The sequence below is a fragment of the Simochromis diagramma genome, unplaced genomic scaffold, assembly GCF_900408965.1.
Source record: "Simochromis diagramma unplaced genomic scaffold, fSimDia1.1 OVJJ01000107.1, whole genome shotgun sequence".
NCBI classification, from domain to species: domain Eukaryota; kingdom Metazoa; phylum Chordata; class Actinopteri; order Cichliformes; family Cichlidae; genus Simochromis; species Simochromis diagramma.
In genome coordinates this window covers 8,026,772-8,038,738 of record NW_024387209.1, presented here as the reverse complement: position 1 = coordinate 8,038,738, position 11,967 = coordinate 8,026,772, and the positions used below count along the sequence as shown (strand labels likewise).

At 40.5% G+C, this 11,967-nt stretch overlaps 2 non-coding genes across 2 annotated transcripts; one reads left to right on the top strand and one right to left on the bottom strand.

Annotated features, from left to right (window-relative positions):
* The first annotated feature begins 1,096 nt into the window (after positions 1-1,096).
* Positions 1,097-1,169, top strand: trnar-ccu. Its single transcript has one exon. It is a non-coding gene; the product is annotated as a tRNA-Arg (tRNA).
* Positions 1,170-6,617: 5,448 nt separating this feature from the next.
* trnar-ccu lies at positions 6,618-6,690 on the bottom strand. The gene has a single exon. It is a non-coding gene; the product is annotated as a tRNA-Arg (tRNA).
* Between the last annotated feature and the right edge of the window lie 5,277 nt (positions 6,691-11,967).

The following is an 11,967-nucleotide window of genomic DNA, read 5'->3' as shown; positions in this document are numbered from 1 at the left end:
TACCCGACCTTCTGAGGACCTGGCCCACGTAGACCGCGAAGGACGGGTCCTCAGGAGGATGCAGCCCATGAGCTTGGACACCCCTTCTGAGAGAGTGCAGCTGGGACTAAGCCGAACCAATAGGCTGTGCCAGAATGGTATGCTATACTATGAATTTTGATATCAGTCCACTACCAAGTGGCTACAGGTCGAGTATTGCTGATACCAATACTGATACCAACTTTACTCAATAATTAGTTCAAACAGTAAAACACACCTTTCAGCTTTTCGTGCAGTTTGAAACTGGAATGTAAATGTAACCGTCTCTAAAACACTCTGAGTCGCTTCTGTTTTAAATGTTTTGCATAAATAAAACACACTTCACAGTAAACACAAAAATTATTTTGAGATATTTTTCACAGTTCATGCTTGTGGGGTTTTTTTTCACCTGCAATAAACTAATTTATTCAACACTGGGCTGATTAAATTATTTGAATGTCTATAATCTAATATAATCTGTAGGTAATCACTCTGATAAAGCTGTGATCAGTAACACTTTAGCATCAACTAATACTGAAGATCCGACATCAGTCATGACTGAAACATTACTTTCGCACTATATTATCACTGTATATACTTTTGCTCTCGGAAAGCACTCTCTTAGTGACCTTTGACCTCTGTACTGGAGATCTGGGTCTGACTGAGGGGCTATCTTCCTCCACGGGTGGTGTTTCATGCCTTTATAAAAGTTGGTGGTGCCATAGTGGAAAATTCCCTACCAACATGCACCAGTGTTTGCAATGTTGTTTGCATCCACGATGCTCCTCTGTCTTATGGTGGCCTACGTGTCACTGCTAAACACAGCAGGGAGGCGGGGGCGGAGCAACATACCGAACTTACAGGAGTACCAATAATTATCGGTATTGATATCGATATTTGGATTAATTGCAGGGGCGGGCAGAACGATCCAATTATCGATAGTATCGATACCAACACTGGTATCAGTATCAGATTGATTCAAGTGAGTGACTCAAGTGAGTTTGGCAGCTAAATGGCTGTTCTGCGGCTGGTCACAATGTACCAAAGGTGCTCTATTGTACCAGCTGTAAACAGAGCAGCCCCAGTGGCCTAATGGATAAGGCACTGGCCTCCTAAGCCAGGGATTGTGGGTTCGAGTCCCATCTGGGGTGACTTGCAGCGGAAGCGTGCTAGTCGATGGATCGAAACCATCCTCTGCTAAGCCTTTTAGTAGTTGTCACTAGAATGGAAATAGTTCATACTGGTCATTGCTAGTACCTCTGAAACCTTTTAGCCTTCAGAGTTGCTTTAATCTTTTGTGGCACAGATTCAACAAAGTGCTGGAAACATTTCAACAACATCACATAGTTTCTGCATATTTGTTGGCAACACATCCATGATGTGAATCTCCTGTTCCACCACATCCCAAAGTTGCTTTACTGGATTGAGATCTGGTGACTGTGGAGGCCGTTGGAGTACAGTGAACTCATTGTCACCAGTTTGAGATGATGTGAGCTTGGTGACATGGTGTGTTATCCTGCTGAAAGCAGCTATCAGAAGATGGTGCACTGTGGTCGTAAAGGGATGGTGAGCAACAATACTCGGGTAGGCTGTGATGTTTAAATGATGCTCAGTTGGTAGTAAGCAGTCCAAAGTTTGCCAAGAAAATGTCCCTCACAGCATTTCACCACCAGCATCCTGAACTATTGATGCAAACCAGGATGGATCCATGCTTTCAAAGTAAAAGTTTTTCTCTTTGCATAGAAATTTGATTCGATGTTCGAGTTTCAAGCTTCAAGCTTCAGTCGAAGCGTCTCGTGTGGAAATCCTGAGGAAGGTAGTGATAGATGGGGCTTGAAGGAAATAAAAAGATCCCTCTCTCTTCTTTTATAGCAGTATTGTGGTGAACTCTAATGTGTTGTAGCCTCACATTACAATACATTTAACCACACACGGACCTTTAACAGGTAAACCTCAGAGCTACTGATGTGTTCTTATCCCCCTTGAACCCTTGTGCCCTCTTTTTTCCCTGTTGCTATAATTTAGTAATCATTTTAACTGTGTTACATGATTTGTTTTTTGCAAGAAATTTCCTTTTTAGTAAGATTTGTGAAATCCAACTTGAGCCATAATCAAAATGATCAAACCTTCAATTAGTTTTAGGATTTTAACCATTTAAAATCCTAAAAATGTTTAATTATCCGAATTACTAATTTTTTTTAAACAAAAACAACAACAACAAAAAATAAACAGAAAAAAGAAAGAAACAACAGAGTCTTGGACATGTCAGCAACAAAACCGATTTCATTGTAATAACATTTTTTGATACTCCCTCTCCACACCTTTGTGGCCAAAATTCCTCATTCACTTCCATTGCAGTATAAATCCATGCACTCTCTAATGTTAGCATTTAATTTTACGGTAGTGATATTTGACAGTTTGAAATCTCCTCTTGCTTTTTAAAGTAAAGCAGTTTGATCCTAGAACTTAGTCCTCGTTCATGATTTCATTATGTTTATAATCTATTGCTATTTCTTTTCTCTCACTAAGAGTTGTCAGACAGCCTCCTGATTTTCCCGGGTTCAGCTGTCACTTCCCTCCCTGAGCCTGGTTCTGTTAGAAGTTTCTTCCTGTTTAAAGGGAGTTTTTCCTTCCATCTGTCACCAAGTGCTTGCTCAAAGGGGTCCTTGCGATTGTTGGGGTCTGCATTGTTGTAGGTTCTTTACCTTACAATATACAGTAAAGTGCCTTGAGGCAACTATTGTTGTGATTTGGCGCTATGTAAGCAAAACTGAATTGCATTTAAAAAGGGAGGGTTAACTGGTTACTATATATATGGTTTATGCAAGTGAACGATATAAACTGACAAAGAAGATTGTGTTCCTCTTTGACAATATTGCTTTAAAGAAAGCCAATTTAAGAACCAGTCAGGACAGACTAAAAGAGGAGCTGTGGTTTTGAGACTGGCTCTATATCAAACTGCAGTTGTTAGGAGGTAAACACAGCCTTCCTAGCTTAAATGTTTTAAGTATTCACATCTGATTTCTGTCGTCCTCTTTGCTATTCTGTGATGCAGTATTTAAAGGGTGGGAAACCTGGACTAAGTGAGATGTCAGATTTGAGCGCCACATTATACGTGTAATAACAGTTTAAGGATATAATCCATCACTGCTGTCCTGCGTCACGTCAGCCCGTTGAGTAAGGAGGAGTTGGGGGGGGGAAGAAGTTGATCCGTCTGCCTGGGTCATCGTTTGTCAACGTATTAGATGACAAATAATTGGTCATTCATCAATAACAATAGATGAAAGCTGAAATGATTTATTGCCTTTATGACAAAAAAATGGGCTGGCTGTGAAGATGGTGATGATGAGGACGATGATGGAGCTCTCAGGTCAGCCAAGCAGAAAGATGAGAAGGAGGGATTAAAAAATGAGCAGATGTTGGAGGAAAACTAAGAGGTAAACCTGGAGGAGGAATAAATATTCTACAGCAGCATCACCAGCACCCTTTGAGAAGTTAAAAAGCTAAATTCTCCCTCTTATCTGGTTGAGGCTGCTCTGCCATTGACCAGCTATCAGGTCATGATGGATCGCTCCAGCCTGACGAGCACAGTGCAATCCTCTTATTGATCACCTCAGATCCCTGCTTGATTACCACCTCAGTGTGATACTGACAGAAGCCCTCTCTGCTCTCTGCTGCTATCAGGACTGCTGTGGACGACGTTTGGGATTAAAGCTGAAAATACTGATGTTTACACTCTCTCCAGTTTGCGATTGTGCCTCCCAGAATGATCAGTTCTTGGTCATGCACGTAAACAAACAGGATTTTAGTTTTCTATCTCATGGTTGTCATGTTTAAGAAAGAGAGAGGACCATAAATGCAGAGCTGTAGGCGGACATTAATTTAAAGTCTTTTACTGAAGGAAAACCAAAATCCATGAAAGAGCACAGGAATACTGTGGAACACAGCAAGCTAAGGAATAGTTAACAAAGGCTAAGAGGAATAAAGAGGATAACATGATAGAAGGGTAAATGGAAATGAGGGCTATAAAAACTAATCAAGAAAATGGGACTGAGGAATTTAAAACTAAACACTAAGGCTACCAAAATAAAACAGGGAATGCCTAAACAGGGGAACATCCCGGTGTTACCCATGTATTGTCAAGTCTCCGTCCGTGAAGTCAGGGAAAAGTGAAATAAGGAATTCAACAAACTCATTCGTAACTGTAACAAAACACACAGCAAATAAAGAAATGACAGAAGTCAAAATGCTGTCGTACACGTACTGTCATTGCTCCAGGCTTTTGTAATCCTCTCCCCCCTCCTCCTCCTGTGTGCTCCTGCCTCTATCATCTTGTTCAGCGTTGGTCCTAATGTGTTATTCATCCTGTTTTATTTTGAAGGTTTGAACCTTGTACTTTTGTGGATTCCTGTTTTCACAGTTTTCACTATTGTTACTGATCTCAGTAACTCAGAAAGCAGCCTCAGCACACTTAAATCGAACTGGGAATAGTTAAGAGCTGCACCTGATGACCCGAGAGCTCTGACTCGGTTTAAACACTGAATTAGAGTCAGAAAGGTTGGTGAGGATTCCTGGAGGACTTAGCAAGAAGGGCTAAAGATTTTTAATTGGCAGGTTTTTCAGCAAAACTAAAATGCAAATTTAATTTTTTTTTAAAAGAAGATTTAATTAAACGCTTCATTTTCAAAAAAATAAATACATTTTCTCGCAATTATTTCATAGTTCAGACTTTATCTTTATCTTACTTTTTTTTTCATTGATTGTACTTATTTGTATTTTTGTATTTTCTTGTGATATTTGTACCTGAGCTGAGGGGTTAAGGGGTTAAAGTGAGGGTGGAGCTAAAATGGCTTGTTTCACTTGTATCACTCATGCAAATCTACTCTAGTGAAGTCCAGCACTAAAATCCAAGAACTGGAGATAGAAATGAAAATAGATGCATTTTAAATTGAAATGCAGTATTCAGGTAGAAATGAATGAGCGCTCACTTTAAAAGGTCATAAAACACCTGTAAGATTGAGCGTGTGCGGTGTGCGAGGCACAACCTCGATGGAGCCAACTAACAAGAGACAGCTGAGACGGCGCTGCTGATTCAGTGATTCAGTTACTTCTTGGTGCTTGATGATGAAGTGAAGCTCCTGATTATTTGTGGTGTAGGTTGCTTTTATAGTCACTGATTGCTGCAGACAACAGCGTCTGTCACCAGCCAAGAATAAGTGGATTACAGTGGTTGGCAGGCCCATCCCCACTGAAACCTCTGAAAATTAGAAGATAAACCTTTTATTTTGTCTGTTTTTCAGTGTATAGGTTTTTTTTAAAAATTCATCTCCAGAAGAAGGCTCTGGCTCAGACTGAAGACTTTCAGGTGCTTTTGTTTGAAATATCTTGAAGTCCAAACGCTTCTGCGTCGTCTCATCTTCGTTTCTAAATGTCTAGGAGAGACATTTTTGTGTTCATTTGTCAGAGTATCTAATAATGTTTAGAGGACGGGAGAAAGCGCCTCTGTGCCTGTCACCGTCATGGCAGCTGCTTCATCTGCGCTGAGCACTGAGCCAGCCAATGAGTCGCAGCTATCAAAAGTCATAATCTCTGTATTTACGTGGCCGGTAGCCGAGCTGGCAGGTCTTCAGTCACAGAACAAACTGGATCCACGACCTGCCAAAGCGGCGTCCGAATCAATAGATCCAGTTACAGTAAGAGGCCGTTTATCTCATCATCTCGGAAGGAATTACTGCTCGCTCAGTGGCTCTCTCGTTGCATTCTGGGAAAGCTGACAGACGCTGGGAGCTCTGTGGCGGTGGCGGAGGGTTGTTGAACGTGTAGGTAGGGGTCCAATTTTGAGGATAAATGATAGTGGATTAGGAATAGGAGTTTGCATTTCTTCATTTATTTTTAACAGTTTTATTTTTTATTTTCTGCTCAGTTTTATATTCATTACTCTGCTTTTCACTGGATTGTCTCTTTATTTGTTGTCTTTTGTCCATTCCTACGTTTTCTTTTTTAAATCTCCTCTTAGTTTGTGATTTCAGCCTTTTTTCTTGCCGCTTAACATCATTAAAACTTTCCACATTCCTTGTTTCTTCTGCACTTTATCCCCAAAGTTTTATTTTATTGTAATGTTTTTTAATTGATAGTTAAAAACTGCCTCATTTATGATTCCTTAGGTTGAAGTTCAAACTGACTAATCAGAATGGAGAAGAAGGGAGATTAAACTGACTTTGAATCTGACATAGTTGTCGGTCGGAGTATTTCAAAAACAGCTGATCTACTGACGTTTTTCAATGATCCCTGGAGTTTACAGAGGTGGTGGAACAGCAGATTAACATCATGGATGTGCAGCTGATAAACATGCAGAAACTGTGATGTTGTTATGTCAACCAAAATCTCTGAGAAATGCTTCCAGCACCTTGTTGAATCTGTACCACAAGGTATTAAAGGTGTCCAACCAGGTACTAGCAATGACACGTCCAGTGAGTGTATAAATGAACTATTCCATTCCAGTGACAACTACTAAAAAGATTTGCAGATGATGGTTTTCAATCCATCAACCTCTGGGGTATGGGCCCAGCACAGTTCCACTGCGCCACTTTGCTAAAAATCACCCCAGATGGGACTCGAACCCACAATCCCTGGCTTAGGAGGCCAGTGCCTTATCCATTAGGCCACTGGGGCTGCTCTGCTTGTTGCTGGTGGTCCTAGCAGATTCACATCATGAATTTGCAGCTGACAAATCTGTAGAAATTGTGTGATGCTTTCATGTAAACATGGAACAAAATCTCACCTTTTTGAAACTGTGTCATGAAGAATTAAGATGGTTCTGAAGTTAAAAGAAGGCCAGAATGAGCAAGCCATACCCAATGAAGTGGCCAGTCAGTATATTAACAGCTATCCAAGTATATTTGGAGACTAATTTCAGCATTTTTACTCCCCCCCCCAATGTCCTGATGCCATTAGCGATCGATTTGAGTGGTGGTTAAGTCCAGATATTTTATTGTGAAAGTTCAGACTCTAGTAACTTAAATTTCATTCCTTGTTTTGTTTGCTTTTTTGATGGAAAAGGAGACAACACTGGAGCACACCTAATACGATTCAGTAGGAGCACAGAATGTAAAAGAAGCTTCACTAACTTAAGATATATAAGAGATGACATAAAATGCCTGGAAACAATTTGAAACTGGACTTTTCCTTCATATTAAAGAACACATACAAATACAAACAAAGGAAAAGAGACACATGACACTATACTTCCATACATACTCAGCAACTTAACTGTGAAAGCCTTCCACCTTTCCTCTCTCCTCTCCTCCTTCTTTCTTGCTCCCTCACTCCTTCCCTCCTCTGCCCTCGCCTTTCCTGCCCTGCGGTGTCATCTGGACTTCCTTGCAGATCACGGTCTCCTCTCTTCTGCTTCTCTGACTTCTGTAATTCTGTTCACTCTCCCCTTCCTGAGTAATTGAAGTAATTTCCCACCTTGGCTATGATGAATGTGTCCCGCGCTCCCACCGTGCCCTTCTACTTTAGTCGGCCTAATTAAAGAAAACATTCCATGATTGCCTATTTTTCCTCGAGCGTGACAACCTATTATTCTCCCCAGCACCTGATTAGAGAGTTATTATGCTTAGATTTAGATTGATTTAACCAGGCAGCCTAATAAAAGACTACTTGGGTTTTGATTTAAAGTGGGGGAATTGCAGGTTTTGGAGCCAGTCACGGTGTGTAATTGTTATTACTGGTTCATGATATGGTGGGTAGGGGAGTTCTCGAAATTGAATTAGAAAATTAGAAGGTCAGTCTGCATACAACAGGTGACATTTTGGGACATTCTTGCCACGATAGAGCTGTCAGGAGGAGGAACGTTCGGGCACAGATTTGTCCGGAGTGATAAATCACATCCATCACAGCCTGCAGAAACTGACATATTTCTATCAAAGCAAGATTAATCTCTCCATCAGCTGCACAAACGCGGCTCATAATCATCGCTGAGAATTGGATGCAAAATGGGTAAATTGACTGGTGTTTGTGTTGTGTTGCTCTGCCATGGGTTGATACTGTCTGAATAAGAGCCCTGTGGGAGGATACAGACACATAACCCAGCTGCTCGAGTTGCCGCTTTGTTGGGAGGATGATGTGAGTTAAAGATGGACCAAAGGCTTTTGTAGGTCAGTATGAAAACCTTTTGTTAGTTCAGGTAGTGCCAAAACCTGCAGTTCCTCTAGTATTCACCTTGAGGCTGGCTCCAAAAGTGAGTCCATCCTCACAGACTCTCGTGTAAATGCTCAGGAATAAAGATGTTTACAAGTTTACAAGGTACAAATACAATTATGGTCTCAAGACCTATAGAAGAAGCTACTATTATATCAACCCATCATCCACAAATGATAATATCCCAGACATGTTGTGTGGGATTTAGGTCAGGTCAGCCTCTGGGCCAGCCAATGATATCTGGCAGTGCTCATCCTGTTCCTCCCTGCACAAAGGAGAACATACTGGACCTGCTCATGGATTAAGGGTCTTCTACGGCCGCGTCCAGCTCTCCAGGAGTTGGACCAGGAGTAACCACCTGTCTCCTTGAATCTCCTCCATGCTCTTGAGACCTTCTGGTAATGACAGGCAGTCCAGTTCAGGAGGAATTGGACAACCTGTGTAAGTTCTTGCAGGGTCCAGGTATTGCCTCATGCTAGCAGTAGTGACATTGAGCTTAGATAAATGCAAAACTTGTAGGGAAAAATATCAGTGGCAGTGGCTGTACACACTATTGCCCCTCTAGTGCACCTGGTGTTAATTTCATTAACACCAAGGCAACTGAAACGAACAACCCCCCTCTGCTACTTAACTGACCAGATTAATATCCCAGATTTTTTTTATCTGGGATATGCATATGGCATAATTTGAGAAGATCCAAAAAACTTTCAATCCTGTGCACCCAATTCTTGTTTCTTAAAGTCATTGTACAAGAAATAATTAAAAGCCCAAAATTACCATGGCATTCATGACTGTGATGAATGGACGGAAACTTCTGAACACAACTGCATTTACAAAAAGTTGATTCTGGTAAGCTGGACGTAGCGTTTTCAGTGGGAGACACATTTCGTTACTCATCCAAGGGACTAATTCACGCTCTTCTTTAGATTAAACTTTTTGGCAATTTCCTTACCTGGATGACTGATCGTGCATTAAGACATCTGTATTTAGTGCCTTTCTTAATGGCACTTCAAAGGCTAGATAATACAAGTCTTCATCTGGGGCCTTTCAAGGACTCATGAACAACACTGAAATCTGTGTTAGTAGATGCTTCCAGAAGGATACATTTTAAAACCGTCCTTGAGAATATTTGTTTGGTACCTGCTGCATCTCCCACGTGCTTTCGACCCGCCCCGCAAAGCTGACTGATGGCTGGCACTCTCCGTGGCCTCGCTCAGATCTAGTTAGCATAACTGCACTTACTGACGCGGCTGAGCAGCTTTTTGATAAATGACACGATTAGAGGTAAAATGAACAATTTGACTCGGGCCACGCCCCGAAAGCACAGAGGCTTTACACCCGCTGTCAGAGGGCCGAATCGAGTTCATCTTTCATGTCTGAAACCCAGCAGTGTCGCACACAGGCTGGTGTAAGCTGTCTTTGACATGTACTCACTGTTGGGCTTATTGGCAGTCACTTCTTCACTGTCACTGTGAGTAACGGCCACGTAGCGCAGCGTTGGAGATTGATATATGAAAAGATGAACTGACTGATGGCTTGACTCGGAGATACTGTAGGTGAATGAATGGATATTTTAAACAGATTAAACAGCATTGTGTTTGAGGTTGATAAATAGCACGAGGACAGCGCAAACAAATTAACTGATTAGTTTTTGAGACGCTTTTCTAATTGAGAACCGAAAACAAACCTCGGCTATATTAAAAGTCATTTTTGAGATTGTTTATGACATTTGAGTTCATCTGAACCGAATGAAACATGTTGGCTGCCCAGATTAGTTAAAGTTTCTACCTCAGTCTAAACAGATTAAGGGCAGGTCTGTTAGCTCGAGAAGCTGTGCAGCATTTAGCAGTACAGAATGGGATATTACACTGATGAATGATGAAACTCAAAAGAACCAAAAACAAGTGTTGCATGCAGCAGCCAAAGGGTACAGTTTAAAATATTGCCGTTGACAAAGCTCCAGGTATGTGATAGATCCTCACAAGGCATCCTCACAATATTGTGATGAGTCTCAGTTATCACATATAGACAGACGCCTGGTCAGGACCCTTTGGATACCCCTAAGTACTATTTTTCCATGTGCATGGTTAATGTTGTGAATATTATATAAACTACCTGCAAAGATTAAGAGAAACACAAGTAAAAAAAATGAGAAGAAAGCTCCCAAAGAAACAAACTGCTGTGAGAAGTGATGACGCTGCTGCACAATCCTGCAGGATTGTTAGCTCGCAGCATTTAGTGCGGCAGCCGCTGATGACTCCGATGCTAAAGAAGGCACTGTGTGGGGCCACTGACTTGTGATCAGACGGCAGTGTTTGACGGTCTGGGTTGCAAACACGTTGGTTTTATCAGTTTAAGACGTTTCTGACAAGAGCAAACAACAGATATTAGTGCTGTAATATAATATCGTTTAAATTAACATATCGATTTTGGACGTTTTCACACCAAAAACCTTTCTTTAAAAAAATAAAAATAAAAATCTTTGCTTAAATTAGTCATTTCTACAATATTAACAATATAGTAAATAACACTGGGAAATAAATGACTATGTGAATGTCATTAAATGCATCATAAAAAATCATTGCATGAAAAATGGTTTGAATTTTTTTTTTCAATTTCTTAGGATTTTTTTTTAAATTTACACATAATAAAAAATTATTTACCTTTTATTCCCCTGTTTGCGCCTTTCATTTAACTCACATTTTCATTTCTACATTTATTCAGCCATAATTATGTATTTTCTGTGTTTTTCTTTAAACACTCCCTAAATAAATCCAACATTTTAATTCATAAATTAATAACCTTATCAATATAATTAAATGGGAAAAAATTGTTGGTCAAATGAATACAAAATAAAACAAACATAATGAAGAAAGTGAAAACTTGTGTATATTAAATATCATATTATTATTATTTTTTTTATTCATGTATTTTCTATTGCTGTAGCCAAACAATTTCATTGTAAACTGATAAACATATTTCTGCTCCTTTTTAAAAATTTATTTCTGCACTTTTCTGGTGCACGTTTGCAGGATGTGACCGTCTGCAGGTCCGTGATTGCATCGGCATGCCTGGTTGCCTGTTACAGTATGTATGTAGAAGGATCCTGGGCCTGTCCCCCTTGCAGTTTATTTGTTACATTGGTTATTAAAGCTGTCTGCCATCTGGCAACAGAATGAATGGGAGCAGTCGGCGGCCAGTAAATTGTGCACAGATAGATCCTCTATTTGTCCAGCCAAGCAGCAAATATAGACCTGAAGTGGCAGAGGAGGAATGGAGTGAGATATGGAGGGAAGGAGGGAGCATGCTGAGGAGGGAGGAGGCAGAAATAAGCAGCAAAGCTGAGGCTGAGATTTTATTGATACTCATGCCTCTGTTGATTCTGCCAGCAAGTCCAAATCTGGAATGTTTCTCATCGATTACTGATCAGTCTGATTTTCTGCAGCCTGATCATAGCATGAAAACAGAGAAAGACAGACATGAATGTGACTTTGTTTATGGCATAAAACAACAACAACAAAAAAAACCTTGTCCTTACCAGATCTTAAAATTAGATAAATATATCTTGAGAAGGACAACAACATATTGTTTAACCCCCTTCAGAAGCAAATAATTGAGACTGTTGCTTTCTCTGTGACACTATTAGTCTGTCACATTGTTGTGGAGGGATTTTGGATCACTCTTCCCTTGCTTCAGGTCATTGAGGTGTGCAGGCATTCATCTATGCACAGCTCTTTTAAGGTCCTA